Here is a 17,500-nt window from a genome sequence, read left to right on the forward strand (position 1 = left end):
TTATTATTATTATTATTATTTATTATAATAATTATGATAATCAATTAATATTATTATTATTATTTATTATAATAATTAATTATCATCATCATCATCATCATCATCATCATCATCATCATCATCATCATCATCATCATCATCATCATCATCATTATTATTATTATTATTATTATTATTATCATTATCATTTTTTCTCTCTACTTTGACCTCATGCTTGTCTTTCATCCCGTGCCAGCAACTCTTTTCTGTCCATTTTTTTCTATACGTTTTTGTAGTCTAAGCATGATCATGTACCTCTTCGCCCCTCCAACGTGGGAAGTCCCATTTTTTCCCCATATTTATTCATATGTTTTGTCATTTAGACTTGGGATTACCTTAGCTGCTGTCAGTTGTATTCTCTGTTTTTCTTACATATTTTAGGTGTGATAACCACAGCACTGCTTCGTACTCCAATCTGGGACACATCAAGCCTTAAATGATTTTATTCATGTCTTCCATACAAAGAAATGACACTATCTTATTTTCAGTAGGTCTCCCCTATTATTTTTATTATAAGACTTGTGGAGGACAGGTCATCCCTGCTTAGGATCCCTAGGTCAATTATTTCCTTTGACCTTTTTTCTTTCTTTCCTTGACCCAACTCCAATTGTTTATATTTCTTGATACTTAAATTATCTTTCCACTCCTGGCTCCACTCATAAACCTTATCCAAGTCTTCCTGTAACACATTGCAGTCCTTCACACTCCTCACATCCCTCATGATCTTAACATCCTATGTCTATTTATTTCATGTTATTGATATATAAAAGGGACATTGTAGATGCCAAAACTGAGCCCTGTGGTACCCCACTAATCATTTCTATCAATTCCAACTTATCAACTCTCATTACTGTTCCCATACGTCTGTAGCTGAAAAGTATTTTACCCTCTTAAAGTGTGTTCCCCCTATAGGCTTTTTCCAATTTCCATATATATTGTGTGGCAATTCTTCAAAAGTCTTTTCTTAATCTAGGGACATAAGGTCCACCCATCTTTCATACAGCACATCAACTACTCAGGTAGAAATTTAGCAAGTTGTTTGCACGACATTTTCCCTCTTTGCATCCAAATTGGTTGTCAATATTCTTTTCTTCCCAAGATGGTTCGCCCATCTATCTTTTATCTTTTTATCACACATTATGGCTATGGTGCTGGTCAAGAACACTGGTTTATAAATTAGCACAACTTCTTTGTTACCTCCTTTGAATATTTGTACATTTACCTATTTCCAGTCCAATGGCAATGTGTGTTTGTGTGTGTGCACGCGATTTTGTGCATTTTTACCAAACTTCATACAAGATAAGAGCTATGCCCGAGTGTGTGTGTGTGTATGTGTGTGTTTACCTGCTTGTAGTGTTTGAGGATGGAGCTGTGCTTATGGAATCCTGTCTCTGCCTTCACTCCTCAAATTTTGCGCCAAATATGTAAATGGTGTTGGCCTTGATTATATTTTCATTCAACTTGTTCCACAAGTCTACACATCAATGTGGAAAGCTATACTTCGTAACATCCTTAAAAGATATTTTTTATCATATTCTCTTGTTGATCTTTCATCCCATATCTGTCCATTTTTTCCCACATATTTGTCTGATCTAAGTATCATTATCATGTCGCCTCTTTTTCTTTCTTCTTCCACTGTGGGGAGTTCCAGTTTTCTCTCTCTCTCTTTTTCTCTAAAATTTTGTGCTTTCGCTTAGACTTAGGGTATGTATCTCTTGTATCTTTCTTTTGCTGTGGTGACGAATCACATTTTCAATAACATGTACTCTTCCACGTATTGAAATGCTACTCTTATATATATACTTCAACAAATTATAAATATTTACTGTCATTCTTGACATTACTTTCTGTCCATAGACCAGCCTGGAAGCTCCTAAATAATTTCACATCTCATATCTTCTCGTCGGTCTTTTTCTACGTTGGTCTAGTTCCAAGATATTACATATATTTTCAGTGAAATTCATTATACACTCGTGACTCCATCCATAAAATTGGTCTGTGTGTGTGTCCGCGCGCGCACGCCCAAGGTCGCTAATTTAGAGTGCTCCCCACCCCTCCATTAGTAATGAGGGGATTGGGCAAGCCTACACAGATGAACATGTGCACATCTCAGTGTCAAGGCACCAAACAGGATATGGACTATCATGCGTAGTTAGAATACCCCAGTTGCCGTTGTACATATCTAAAGAGCAACCCCGACAAAACGATCAGAACTCACGAGTTCTTCCTATAGGAATGCTTGACACATTTTTCTCCCTGTCGTTACAGGGTTACATTCAGCTGAGGGGGCAAGACGCCCCCCCCCTCCTCCGCTCATTCGCATCATCTGCAGAGGTCACGCGTCGGAGGTCGACCAGCACATACATAGTAAAGGGAAGGCGGCCACTGGCGGTTTTTTGTAATCCGTCTGAGCATGCAGTCCTCCAAAGTATTTACTGTCTTAGTTTCCCTTCTCCTGTGGTAACAGATTGGTAAAATAGAACTGTTAACCCACTATCGGAGAAAAATAAGACCAGAAAAACGTAGATTCGTATTTTTCGACCTCTTTATCTGATAAAGAGAACCACAGATAGTGGTCGAAATGAACGGATCTATGTATTTCTGATCTCACTTTTCCTCGATAGTGGGTTCACACTTATATATATATATATAAATATATATATAATATTATGTATGTATATGTGTGTATATATGCAGAAGAAATCACTTGAACGCGTGATACTAGTATGCAGACAAACCACTGGGAAAATGAAAGAGATAAGACCGAGCGCTTTCGTCTATTCAGACATTTTCAAGGTATAGTCCCAGCGGAGGGATCCGATTAGGGACTGTCTTTTAGTTTCTCATTATTGGCTGTGTGTCTACATCTAGTATATCGAATTCGTCTCCGGGAATATGTCAAGCGCCAGCGGTGCTATAATAAGTGTCCAACTGGTGAGGTGGAGATTAGGTGGGCTGCCATGATGATGCTGTGGTGGTCGGTGACTGAATATAACATTCTTGGGGGGCTCTTCCCAAGGAGGTTCAGCAGCGGTTGGAAGTGGTTGCGAAGGATGGGGCATAGGAATAAGCAGTGGAGGAAAGAGACCAGCTCCATCCCGCAGGCACAGACGGTCTTCAGATAGCGGGTTTTCCAGTGGTTGACACGGATTCTTGAGATGAGGTGAAGAATGTGGGCTGGAAGTGGATGAGGGTGGGTCCAAAGGGTTCCCTTATTGCATGTCTTGATGGGCCAGCCTCGGGTAGCGGCAGTCCCGGCATATTCCTCTGACCAGAGCTCCCATGTTGCTTGGTCAATTTTTTTGTTGGCATCACTTGTTGACAAGCAGAGCGAGATGCAATCCTCTTCAGAGGTTAGGGCCCCTCGTTTGGCGGCTCGGTCGGCCATCTCGTTTCCATGGATGCCTACATGGGAGGGCACCCACTGGAAACGAAGACGGAGTCCGCATCGTGCGATTTCTTCTGATAGGATTAGTATTTCCTTGAGGATTTCCGGTCTTGTTTTGCAGTACTCACTCTGTATTACATATAGGCCGGACTGGGAGTCCGATAGGATGACTATTTGCGTTGGGGAACGGGGGAGAGTTTTGACTTTATTCAAAGCTTCTCTGATGGCGACGAGTTCGGCAGTTAGAATGGAGGTGGGCGGGAGCTTCACTTCGAAGTGCTCTCGCGTGGTCTCGAAGAACAGTCCTGCTCCTGTTCTGCCGTCACTGAGTACCGATCCGTCTGTGAAGATCTTGAAGTCGTCTGCGTATTCCTTAGCCAGCAGTTCTCGAGTACAGGTGGCGATTTGATGTGGTGGATCTTCTTTTGCTACTCCAGGGACATTGGTTCGTACCTCCGGCGGCTTCATGATCCAGGGTGGGTATGGATCGATTTGGGCTTGGGGGACACGGAGGCGGTCGGCTGGCTCTATTCCCGCTCTTGAACATAGACCGGAGACAGAGGAGACCAGACCATGTCCTGACACAGTAGGTGGGGCTGGGTTCCAGCCTTCGCCTAGTTCAGTGTCCGTGGAGTTAGGTACCCTCGCTGAGCTGAAGAGGTACCTGCAGGTATCTCTCTTCAGGCGATGCCAAAGTGGGAGGATTCCGGCTTCACAGTAAACTTGCTCCTGAGGGACAGACTGCGGGAGTCCGAGTCCTAGCCTAAGTGCTTGGCACTCGACTGTAGCCATGCGACGGATGGCCGACATGGGCAGGTCGTGCAAAGCTTGTGCGCCAAACAGAAGCCGGGAGCGGACTAGACTCTGGGTGAGGTGGATGAGGGTTTCTCTCCGCTGCCCCCATGATTCGTGTCGGACGGCCCTAATGAGGTTGAGGGCACGTCTTGCATTATTTATGGCTTGTTGGATCTGACTAGTCCAGCGACCCTCTTTTTGAAAGATGACGCCCAGGTATTTGACTGAGGGTGAGGGGGGCACTTCCGTGCCGCAGATGCTGAGGACGTTCCAGGTTGGGTAATGGCCTCTGTTGTAGCCAGGAAGGTGCACAGGCATGTACACTGTCTTGTTTGGAGAGAGTAGGAAGCCGAGGCTTTCGAGGTGGCGGACAACACTGTCTACTTGACTCTGGAAGAGGCGGAGTTCTGCCTTGTGTTGGGCAGAGTCCTTCTTCGGACGTCTATGCCTTGATCGGCGCCACACGGCTATATCGTCGGCATAGGCGGTAATGGTGGTGTCCTTCCTCAGCCCCTTCCCGATGTCGGCTAACATTAGGACGAAGAGAGTGGGTGCTACCACTGAGCCTTGGGGAACTCCCATGTCGACAGGCATTCGCCCGCTCAAGACTCCCTTCCAGCGCACTATTATTGAGCGGCCGGAGAGAAAGGAGCGAACGAAGGAATACAACGCTGGGGAGACTCCGATAGATTTAAGCTTCAGCAGAAGTTTGGCGTGCCATACGGTGTCGAAGGCTCGGGCGATGTCCAGGAAGCAGGTGTGCAGAATCCTCTTCTGCCACTGGGCCTTACGGACATGTTCTGCGAGTCGCACGATGTGGTCATTGATGCTTCTTCCTCTTCGGAACCCTGCTTGAAGCTTCGGGAGTGCACCCTTGGTCTCGATGGTGTGAGTGAGGCGATTTAAGACCATCCTCTCGTAGGTTTTCCCGACGTGAGAGGTGAGGGATATGGGTCTGTGGCTGGCCACCATGTGACGTGGCTTGTTGTTTTTGGGGATTGGGGTGACCGTGGCTACTTTCCAGGCACCCGGGACTATTCCCTCTACCCAATATTTGTTAAAAATAGACAGGAGGGTGTCCTGGAGTGGAGGAGGGAGATGTCTCAGTAGGGGGTATGTGATTTCGTCAGCTCCCGGGGATGCCGTGGAGCCCTGGGTAACCCTCAAGGCTCTGCGAAGTTCAAACAATGTAAGGTGGGTGTCTGAGCCCTTTGGAGGGGAGAGATCCATGAGGCTTTCCTCTTCTCGGCGCCTGCTCTGCTGTGCTTCTGGTAGGTGATCCGTGCTACTGGCGTTCCCGAAGTGGTGGAGGAATCCTTCGGCTTTTTCTTCAGGTGTGCGAAGGATTCTCCCGTCTGTGGTGGTCAGGTTCCTGTCGGGGGGGTTGTAACGCCTCTTGAGTACCTTGAGTTTCCTCCAGGCTGCACCGAGGTCTTCGTCCTTCCCTTTGGTGTCTTCCCAGTACTGTAGTTTGGCTTGTGCAATAATCCTTTTGCATTGTGCCTTACTTTGTTTCATTGCCTTGTGACTGGCGTCGGAGCCCTCCTCCATGAAGCGTTGATAGGCTCGTGGTTTTCGTTGAACTGCTTCTTTGCACGAAGGAGTCCACCAGGGGTGTCCACGTCTTCCCTGGAGGTCCCTCGTCAGTGGGATGGCTTGGCGTGCTGCGATGAGCAGAAGTTCAGTAAATTCTGCATTTATATCATCCGCTGTTCTGGCGAGGTCCGGACAGAACTGGGAGTTGGCGAGGTATGCTTTGTATTTCTTCCAATCTGCTTTATTGAGATTGAGCTGCTGTCCTGCTGGAGGTAGGTAGGTTGTGGGTGCCAGGTGGATCGTTACTTGTATGGGGAGATGGTCTGAAGAAAGGGGGTCATCCAGGGGGGACCAGTCCGTTGCTCCAGCTAGGTTTGGTGACACAAAGGAGAGATCTATGGCCGACGTACTGTGGGATGAGACATCAGGGATCCTGGTGTGACTGCCGTTGTTGAGAAGAACCAGGTCAACCAGATCCAGCTGTGAGGCTATGGCTGGTGAGGTGTTGGGGTAGCCATCTTCCCACAGGGCGTCTCGGCAATTAAAGTCTCCAAGGACGACCCACTGTCCGGTTAGCTTTGCCAGCCAGTCGAAGTGCCGAGTTGTGGTGGGGTTGTAATAGTTTAGTATGGATATGTCCTGATTGTTTTCCATACTTACAGTAGTGACAACCGCATATCCTTCCTCCAACTTGTCAGAAAGGGTCCCGCGCTGAGACGAGAGTCCGTTTGCGACGTACGTGGCAACACGGACTTCCCCGTCTGCGTCCGTCTCGTAAAAAGGTGGATAGTGGAAACCCGGGAGGGAGGGGAGTAGCCTAGGCTTACGAACTAGAGATTGTAGAGCAACCACATCGTAGGTGTGCTCGGCGAGGTGTTGGATTAGTAAGTCGCGGGCAGTGTTGATTGCCCGACAATTCCACTGTAGCATCCTAAGCGCAGCCATGGTTGGAGAGGTCCAGTACTGTGTTCAGGATCACGAAGATTCCATCGAGGAGGCGGGCTGCTTGTGGATTGGTCTGGGCAATCTGTTTCTGCCACGCACGCATAGCGTCTTGCATGGCGTTGATGGAACTATCGAGGGTGTGGGTGCCTTCCGCTTGAGGGCTGGGAGCTGCTGGGCCAAGTTTGATTTCAGCTAACGGGGAGTCGTTGGGTGCTGGGGGCTCCGTTTGCGTTGGGGGTGCAAGGGGCGCGGCATCAGAGTGCTCAGACTGGGGTGTGTCTTAGTTATCTTCCTCCGCTTGCGCAGTTTCTTCTGCTTACTCCTCATCTGTGGGGGGTTAGATATCGGAGGAGTCGCTGTCTCCACCTCTATGTCTTCAGGACCCGCAGACTCCTTCTTCCCCGAAGGTGCCTCTGGGGAGGGTGGGGAGGTCGCTGGCGTTTTCCTGTGTGGGTGGGTTTTGGACACGTTGCGGGAGGAGGCTTGTGGTACTGCAGTGAAGTCTCTTCCCATGGCCTTCTCTTCCTTGATCTGCGTGTTCCACTTTTCTCTGGCAGCTAGGAGAGCTTCTGAGAAGGTAGAGTAGCGCTGGTTCTTAAGCTCATGCGCTATCTTCCTGATTGAAATTTCTGGGCAATCAGGGCTTGCTGCAGAATGATTGCCACAGCAATTGATGCAGAAGAGATGTTTCTCCTGGCAATCTTGCGTGATGTGCCCTTTTCCGCAGCGAGCGCACCGGGGAGACTTGCGTCGGCACTCCTTTTTTGGATGGCCGAGTAGCTGGCAGTTTGTGCATCTCTTTACCGGGGCAACGTAGGGCACCACCTGGTGCTGAGTGTATCCCAACTTTACGGAGGTGGGAAGTTCAGCCGCTAGGAAGGCGACTCGCACAGATCCCGTCTCTACACCGTCTCTGCTCCTTAGGCGTTGAAGAGAATCAATTGGCAGGTCCTGTGCTTCTAGGTCAGCTCGTAGAAGGTGTTCTGCATCGCTGTCTATGGGGACTCCCTTGATTACCCCAACCACGATTGTCTTGGGGATGCGGGTCGATATCTTGATCCTCTGCTTGGAGTCCATCGTCAGCGTTGAAGAGCGCAGTAGATTTCCCTGCTGTCTCTCCGAGGTACAGCTGATCAACCACTCCCCACTAGGGATCTGTCGTATACGTTCAACAGGCCCAACTGTGTTTTTGATAATTTGGGCCTGTCTCCAGGAGCCTATCTTGACAAAAGTAGTGGACCCGTCCTCAGGGCGGATTATGACTGGGAATTTGGAGGGTGGTGGTGCAGTAGGGGGTTTCTTGGCTCGATGGCGGCGGTTAATAACCACCTGCCATTCACCTCCTTGAGGTTCTTTGGCCTCCTTGGCGACGGCTGCGTATGTCATACGCTCAGGGTTGCCTTCCTCCTTCGCTCCAGTGTCCCCTGATGGGGAGAGGTTGGGAGGGGGGGGCAGCGTGGTGGCTAGCTGAGAGGACGGGTGAGAGCAACAGTCCTTAGCGGAGGTGGTGGCGATGATGCCCAGTTCACTGGACTCCATTTCAAGGTGGGTTCTTTCATTATCCGGATTGGATCGTCGTCTCTTTTGTGGTAGAGTCGAATCATCTTCTTCCTCGCTGGAGGAGAAGATGGAGAAGGTGCTCCTAATTGGGTCCTGACCAGCCATGTGGTCAGCCCGGGGATGTTGCGTGGTGTCGGGTGAATGTATATCAATACATCAAGGAAAGGTAATTGATTATTTTGTTCTATTTCCATGGTAAAATTGATTGAAGGGACTAAGGCGTTAAGTTGTGACAAGAAAGTTGACGGGTCAGCATTAACAGGCCAAATGCACAAAATATCATCAATGTACCTAAACCAAGTAACATTTTGGGGGAGAATATTGGGTAACAACTTTGTTTAAAAAAATTCCATATAAAGATTGCTAAGAATTGGAGAAATCGGATTACCCATTGCCATACCGAAATTCTGTAAATAATATATACAGTTAAACACAAAAAGATATTCCAAAACACACAATTTAATTAAATCAATAATGGTGGCAGGTCTTTCAAATTTGATGTTTATAGGAAACCCACTAATGTTCTTTCATATGTTCATTTTTACTCTTCTCATCATTACAGGACCAAAGCATCTGTGTTATCTTCAATGTACCTTCGTGCTTATCGGATTTGTAGTCCGGAGTTTTTGGATGATGAATTCTCAAGAATAAATGACATAGCTTTAAAATTAAAGTATCCAAATCATCTAATTGAAATTTCTCAAAAAATGGCTAGAAAGTCTTATTTTGATGACAAAACTAAAGAAAATTTTAATTCTAAAAATCTTCTCGTTCTTCCGTATCATGACAACTTCATTAAATTGCTGCATATTCTTAAGAATTTCAACATCCAAACCATTTTTAGGAACTCCAACACAGTCAAAAGTCTTTTGATTAAAAAAATAAGGAAGGCTGTGTATATAAAATTCCATGTAAAGATTGCAACAAATGCTATATTGGTCAGACTGGAAAGGAATTAAATGTTAGAATAAAGCAACACAAATATAGCGTTAGAAGTGGTCAAACGTCCAACGAGTTATTTGTCCATCTTAGGGATTTTAACCATTGTATCAATTGGAATGAAGCTAAAGTAATTGTCAAAAGTAATTCTTATTTAAATAGAAACATCATAGAATCCAGTCTGATCAAGAATACATTTGTTAATAATTTAAATTTAAGTCAAGGATTATACAAATTGGATGAATTTATCATAACAAAAATTGTAAACCAAATGTCCGGACACTTGAGCCAATATGGCACTGGGAGAGATCCACCTTAACCTTCTGACTATATATACTTGTCTCTTTTATGTATCTATACCTTGAAAATGTCTGAATAGACGAAAGCGCTCGGTCTCATCTCTTTCATTTTCCCAGTGGTTTGTCTGCATATATGTGTGTGTGTGTGTGTGGATATATGTATATATATATATATATATATATATATATATATGTATATATATATGTGTGTGTGTATGTATATATATAATATATATATATATGTAACGGGACGGGTGTAACGGTATTGTTACGTCGTTCTATCCAACGTCACTTGTAACACAGAATATGACGGGTCCGTGACATCATCATGTTTAGGGGTGTCCACTGCACAAACGCCTCTAAGTTTTTTGTTTGTTTATTGTCCTATTCAAATAATGTTCTCTTGGTACACTATTACACAATCCTATCACTAAGGCACGTCACTGGCAAAACTCCCTCTCTGAGCCTGTACATCTCGTTTAAGAAGGTCGGAAGTTCCTTGGTGAGGTGCCACGCTCGTATAACTGAATTATTTATGTGAGCTGGATTTAGTTCGTCACATCTTATATTTTAATTTACATAATTAGTTTATAATTTAGTCTGACAGCCAGACTATAATATATATATCCAGGGGAGGTTCGTCAGTATACGTAATAATGTGTTTATTGCTGTGTGATCGCGTGTGCATGGTGCGACAGGGAATGCTTTGTCAGCTGGTTGATGCAGGAAGCGTCAGGCGCCCCATTGTCTGCCGGCTGGTGTGAGTGTGGGAGTGAGTGGAGGTGAGTGGGTTATATGACTGAGTGATATACTCACTTGTGTATGAGGCGTATACATATATATATATATATGTATATATATAATATATATATATATATATACACACACACACGAGGCGTGATTTTTAAGTACCGTTTTGAAATAATGAAACAAGTAGACTTTTCGTAACAACTATATTTTTACATGAAAGCCAAACTGTAATCTACTTTTCAACATAATTTCCACCAATATTTAAGGCATCATATCGTACAACCAGCTTTTGAATACCATCCTCGTAGAAATGTGCCGCCTGATTAGAGAATCACTGCATCGCGGCCGTTTTGACATCTTCATCGATAGTTTAAGTGTTCTGTCACAATTTCCTAAACCACGCTTCTTGACACTTCAGGAAACTGATCAGATAACGACGAGATTGTAAAGCGTCTGTTTTCTTTTACTTTTTCATCAACTTTATGCACCAAACCATCAGTGATGAGTGAAGGTAGTCCGCTTCGTTCCTCATCATGCACATTTGTACGGCCATCTTTAAAAGCTCTCACCCATTTCCGCACCGTCCCATCACTCACAATGTTTTCTCTATATACTTCACTGATCTGACGATGAATTTTAGCCGGTTTCATGCCTTTAGCAATAAGAAAACTAATCACAGCGCGTATTTCACAGTCGGCGGCATTTTCAATCGGAGGAGGCATTTCAAATACAAATAAACTTAAACACGGTCAGATGCTTCCGTAATGGCGGCTGTGGCTAGCCAAAAGGTAGCGGTACACAACGCGAATGCGCCATGTGCCGACCGCAGCGCCACAACGGCGGAATTTCAAAACGTTACTTAAAAACACGCCTCGTGTGTGTGTGTATATATATATATATATATATATATATATATATATATATATATATATATTATCAACCACAATGCTTTTTAATTCTAAGCCATCAACATCGGACGAGCCGTGGAGGCGCATGCAGAAATTGAAACGTGGTACGCCCGAGGACTCGAATTCATGCGGCGAGAACGTTACCAGTGCGCCTCCACGGTTCGTCCGATGTTGATGGCTTAGAATTAAAGTGCATTGTGGTTGATAAAAATGTATCTCTAATCACTGGAACCCATTCAGTGTTCAGTGTTGTACATATATATATATATATATATATATATATATATATATATATATATATATATATATATATATATATATATATATATATATACACATATATGTGTATATTTAAAAGATATATACGCATCACATGTACTCTGTTGCCCAGGTTCGGTAATATCCTTAAACCCTCACCTGCCCGGTGGTACTTCTCTTTTTACACGGGTTGCCACCAGACTATTTTATTCACCCTCGCCGCAGCCCATTTGGAACCGAGTGTCTTTTTTCTGGCTATCACCAGGTTTTATATTTCCGTAGCAGCATCTTGGCAAATCGAGCGCGCGGGCACACACACACACACACACACACACACACACACACACACACACACACACACACACACACACACACACACACACACACTTTCGTCGGATTCACGACGTGGATTGGAACTCCGGGGGAAAAAAAAACGCATTTTCGTGGATCTCAACTACGAGGAAGTACCTTATTGTATTTGTAGGGAAGGGGAATTCTCGTGGTGTAGTAAAAAGGTAATGAAAGGGGAGAAGGGGAGGGATTACTGAGGGAAATGGAAGAAAATGAGGAGGAAGACGAACGGGCTCCCCCTGACAGCAGAAAAAATGTAAACAAAAGGTCATCTGACGACACTGGGGAAATCGAAAATATCAGTAAAAGCATTAACCCATTAAACTCCGATGATAAGATGTCTTGTCATTTGGTCAAATAAAACAAAAAATCATAAAACACCAAAATGTTTGATCAAACACCAGAAAAAATATGACGTCAGTCCTCGCTTCGCTCGCGAGCGAAGCGAGGACTGACGTTATATTTTTCTGGTGTTTGATCAAACATTTTGGTGTTTTATGATTTTTTGTTTTATTTGACCAAATGACAAGACATCTTGTCATCGGAGTTTAATGGGTTAAGATTAGAAAAATAGATAAGAGCAGCACAATGGAAGGTGAAGAAAATAATTTCCAGGGATTTAATGAGGGGGGGGGGGATACCAACCTCCCCTGATTGGCAAAACTAGAGGAAAAACTTGAACAAATGACCGAACATTGGGAGAAGAGGTACGGTAACGTAGTAAAGATTGCGCAAAGAGTTAAAAAACTGGAAGAGCTTGAGAAGGTGAACAAAAACTTAACTAAAGAAATAGAAGATTTAAAAAGGCAGTTAAAATAAGTAAAACAGGAGAATGAGGAGTTAAAGAGGAATAATAAAGACAATAAAGAGGCCATAGCAATGGAAGTACAGGGTTGGAAGAAGATCCAAGAAAACAGTAGAGTTGCATTTACTGACATAATTAAACAGCAAATGAAAGAAACTGAAGACTCAGTTATCAAAGTGATGAGACAGAAGGAGAATATAGTAAGGGACCTAGCAGATAAAAAGAAATGTATAATTATATTAGGAATGGAAGAGAAATATAACCCAGATAGAACCACAAGAATGAATGAGGAAAAATAAAAAGTAAGCAGTTTACTAGAATTAGTTCAGGAAGATGAACCTGAAATCATGAAATAAATTAAAGAGATGTATACACTCGGGAAGTATAGTACAGATAAGTCCAGACCAATTAAGATTAAATTCAGGTCACAAACGACGGCAGAGAATATCTTAGCAAAAACAGGGAAACTAGCAACAAGTGAACAATATAAAAAGGTATGAATAAAAAGAGGAAAGAGAGGACAAAAAATGAAAAGACATGAAGCTAAGAAAAAAAAAAACGAGAACAGAACGGAGTCAGAAAAAGAGAAATTCTATTGGAGAGTAGTGAATATGAAAATAAGGAAATACGACATACTAGAGAAAAACAAAAGGGAAACAGAGAATACAATGGAAGTGGCAGAAAACTAAAAGTGTCTTACACAAATATAGATGGATTAATAACAGGACTGAATGAGCAGAATGATTATCTGAAGGAACAAGAACCGGACTTAATGGGAATTGTAGAAACGAAATTAAAAGGTCCACTACCACCCAACAGTGTAGGACATGATGTATATAATTATTGGATTAGAAACAGAGAGACAAAGCAAGGGGGTGGAGTTATGTTCCTGACTAAGAAGGATATAAACGTGAGGTGTGTCACATATGGAAATAATACAGTAGAGATGATTATGATCGAAGTGGAAGACAGAGGTAAGAAGAGCAGAAAGTTCGTGATAAATTATGTGCCTCCAAAAACAGCCTCGTGGGAAGAGAGTGAACATAAAAGTATGTTAGAAGACACAAAGATAGCATTAAATAAGATAATGGAGGAAGAATAGTTATGATGGGCGACTTTAATTGCAAAGAAGTCTGCTGGGAAGGGATGACAGTAAAGGGTGGAGACGGCTCATGGGAAAACGCTCTACTTGAGATGATTACTGACCATACAATGACACAGTGGATACAGGAGAACACTAGGTATAGAAATGAAGAACCATCGAGACTAGACCTAATAATCACATCTGAACCTAGAATAGAGGAAAAGATTGAATATAAAACACCATTAAGTAAAAGAGACCACATATTGATTGAACTGGAACTAAATGAAGAAAAATACATGAAAAGAAATGAACAATATAGAAAAGGAAGAAAGATGTATGAAAACACAAATTTTGATAAAATAAGAGAATTCTTTAAAAAAGAAAACTGGGAAGAAATATACAAAGAAGAAACAACAGTGGAAGAGAAATGGAATATTTTGACAAACAATTACAAAAAAAGGAGTGGAAAAGTATGTCCCAAGACAAAAAAAAAAAAAAAAAGAATATATAAAGTGCTGGTACAACAAAAGTTGTTGAGAGTTAAAAGACAAAAGAGATCAAGCTTGGGCCAAATTGAAGAAAGACAAAAGGCCTGAAAAATGGAAAATATATACCTGTTATAGAAATGAATATGTACAAGTGTGCAGAGAGGAAAAGAGAAAATAGGAAAAAGATGTCATAAAAATGGCAAAATCAACAATTTTTACAGATTTGTAAACATAAAAACAAAAACAAAATTAAGATTTGAAAACATTAACTGAAATAATTCAGGAAATGGAAATGGCGGAAATTATGAACAAGCATTTTAAATCAGTGTTTACAAGGGAGAACGTACAACCTGAAGAGATTGAATGGAAAGAGAAAGTCCCTCCTATGAAAGAAATAGAAGTAACAAAGAATGAGATAATGAAACACTTTAGTAATCTTGATGTCAGAAAATTGCATGGACCAGATGAAATAGCACACTGGATTTTGAAAAAAAAAATGCAGGAATGAACTGGCAGACAAAATACATATAATAAATAGTTCCTTGAAAGAAGGAAAAGTTCCAGAAGATTGAAAAAAAAATATAACATTATATAATAAATAGAAATAAGAAGACCCTACCAACTATAGAACAATCTCTCTAACAAGTACAATAGCAAAAATTTGTGAAAGTATTGTCAAAAGTAGATGGGTAAAAAAAAAAAAAAAAAGTGCTAAATCCAAGGCAATTTGGATTCAGACAAGGACGATCATGCGTCACCAATTTAATATGTTTCTATTCAAGGCTAATAGATATAATACAAGAAAGAGATGGATGGGCTGATTGTGCATTTCTAGACCTAAAAAAAAGCTTTTGACAAAGTACCACATAAGAAGTTGCTTAAGAAATTAGAAACCGAAGGAGGAATACAGGGCAAACTGCTTAAATGGATGGAAGACTTCTTGCAAGAAAGAAAAATGAGAGTGATGAGAGACAGACACTCAAAATGGGATGAAGTAATAAGCGGTGTTCCACAAGGAACAGTTCTGGCCCCAATAATGTTTGCTACATATATATTAATGATATGGATGAAGAAATTGAAAGTTATATGAGCTTCTTTGCAGATGATGCAAAACTATTAAAAAAAAGTGAACACGGAAGAAGATTGTGAATCACTACAGAGTGATCTAAATAAAGTATGGGAATGGAGTAGGAAGTGAGAGATGGAGTTCAATACTAAAAAGTGTAGTATAATGAAATTTGGAAAAAGCAAAAACAGAATAACAGGATCATTTAAATTGGGAGAAGAAAGTATAAATAGTTGAAAATGAGAAGGACGTAGGAGTCATTGTTATGAATAATATGTCACCCGAGAAACAAATAAATAAGATTTTTGGTGAAACTTATAATTTAATAAGAACAAACAAAGTGGCATTTACATACCTGGATGAAGAAATGGTGAAGAAAATACTAATCATTGATAAGACCAAGACTGGAATATGCAGCAACGATGTGGTCACCAAGTACAAAAAAATGTATAAAAAAAATTGAAAGAATACAAAGAGCAATTACAAAATTGGCACCAACACTCTCAAAACTATCATATGAAGAGAGACTAGCAAAACTTGAGCTACAGACACTAGAGCAAAGAAGAGAGAGAGGAGATTTGATAGCTATTTACAGAATCATGAAAGGCATAGAAATTATATATTGATAGAGAGAATCTAATAAAATGGGATGATAGAAATACAAGAGGACACGGAAAGAAAATCAAGAAAGACAGCTATAGAAGAGATCTGAAAAAGAACAGCTTTCCTCACAGAGTAATAGACAGTTGGAACAAGTTAGATGAGAAAGTAGTGTGTGCAAAAGCAATACATGAATTTAAAAATAGTTTAGATAAAATGAAATATGAAGACGGGATACAACGAGCATAGCTCACCTTCCCGTAAAATACAACTAGGTAAATACACACATGGTTCATCGGCACAACCGGCGGTCCGACTTCAATTCCTGCCCAGTAGAGTGTGTGTGTGTGTGTGTGTGTGTGTGTGTGTGTGTGTGTGTGTGTGTGTGTGTGTGTGTAAGGTCATGGCAGGTCACTGTTCATAGATTGGACAGACCGTGGTGAATCATACACACACACGACTCGGTGGCGTAGTTGGTAGAGCGCTGAACTGCCACCATGGTGGCCCGCAGTTCATGGTTCGAATCCTGCCCAGGGCCGAAATTATTTCGGTACCGCTGCGCTTCGGGTCGTTACTCTGACTCTCGTGGGTGGGGAGTTGGGTGTGTGTGTGTGTGTGTGCAAGGTCATAGCATTACCCATAGATCGGACCTACGAGCTCTGAGCTCTCTTCCAGGAGGGAAATAGCTGTCGATCACGAGTCCAACACGTGATCCAAAGACCAAGTGAATACACACACACACACACACACACACACACACACACACACACACACACACACACACACACACAGTGCAAAGGGCAATATCCAAGCTGGTTCACAATGTGGCCACAATTGAAATGTCTACATGTGAAACGAATAAAAAGAATAACATAGCATTTTGTCTGAACACCCGAAAAGGATGAGGAGTTAGTGTTGACGTGTGTGGTTGGTACCTGTGTGTGGTAGTGGTGGGCAGGTACCAGTAAAGTTACCGACAAAACCGGTAAAACAGGTAACAACTTTAACGATATTTTACCTGTAAAAAAAATCTTGTACCGTTAAGGTTCCGTTAACCGATAAGCCATACATTCAGAGGCGGCAGCCAGCAAGCGGTAAACGCGTCTCGGCTTGGTGGTACTGACGGGACTAGTGTCCCGCTAATTTACCGGTAAACTTTTACCATTAAGCGAGTATGTACTGCTAAGGTCTCGGCAAATGCTTCACCACTCTCGCTGTCCCGACACCGACAGTCACTACGTACAGCTTACACTTGCCTATGGCGCCAGGAAGCACCAGTTATTGTTCAGTTTTAGATATGTGAAGAAGCCATGCGCCATGTTAACTAGTTCCCATTTAAAACCGTTTTTTCGGCGCTTTCTTTAATTTCTCCAAAAAATAATGTTATTTCTGTAATCAGCATACGAAACTATATTTATTGTGAAAGTTTCATCGAAAAATTCCGCGTGTCGCCAAACGGAGAAGACCCATATACATACATACATACATACATACATACATATATATATATATATATATATATATATATATATATATATATATATACACACACACTTTTCCTTTACATTTTGCCTATAGCACCGTTAGGCATGTGGGGTAGGTTGGTGCTTCCCTCGCTCGTTTGTGATGCAGGCTGGATTTTTTTTTATAGTGACGACGTTCCAAAACTTGAGTTGTGACTTCACACCA

At 42.3% G+C, this 17,500-nt stretch overlaps 1 protein-coding gene across 3 annotated transcripts in view; it reads left to right on the forward strand.

Annotated features, from left to right (window-relative positions):
- Positions 1-17,500, forward strand: part of LOC143038504 (thymidine phosphorylase-like) — a 90,817-nt gene that overhangs the window by 8,132 nt on the left and 65,185 nt on the right. The gene's annotated exons all lie outside the window — the stretch shown is intronic.

Source organism: Oratosquilla oratoria, chromosome 24 (assembly GCF_046742065.1).
Source record: "Oratosquilla oratoria isolate Oo_2021 chromosome 24, ASM4674206v1, whole genome shotgun sequence".
In the NCBI taxonomy this organism is placed as follows: Eukaryota; Metazoa; Arthropoda; class Malacostraca; order Stomatopoda; family Squillidae; genus Oratosquilla; species Oratosquilla oratoria.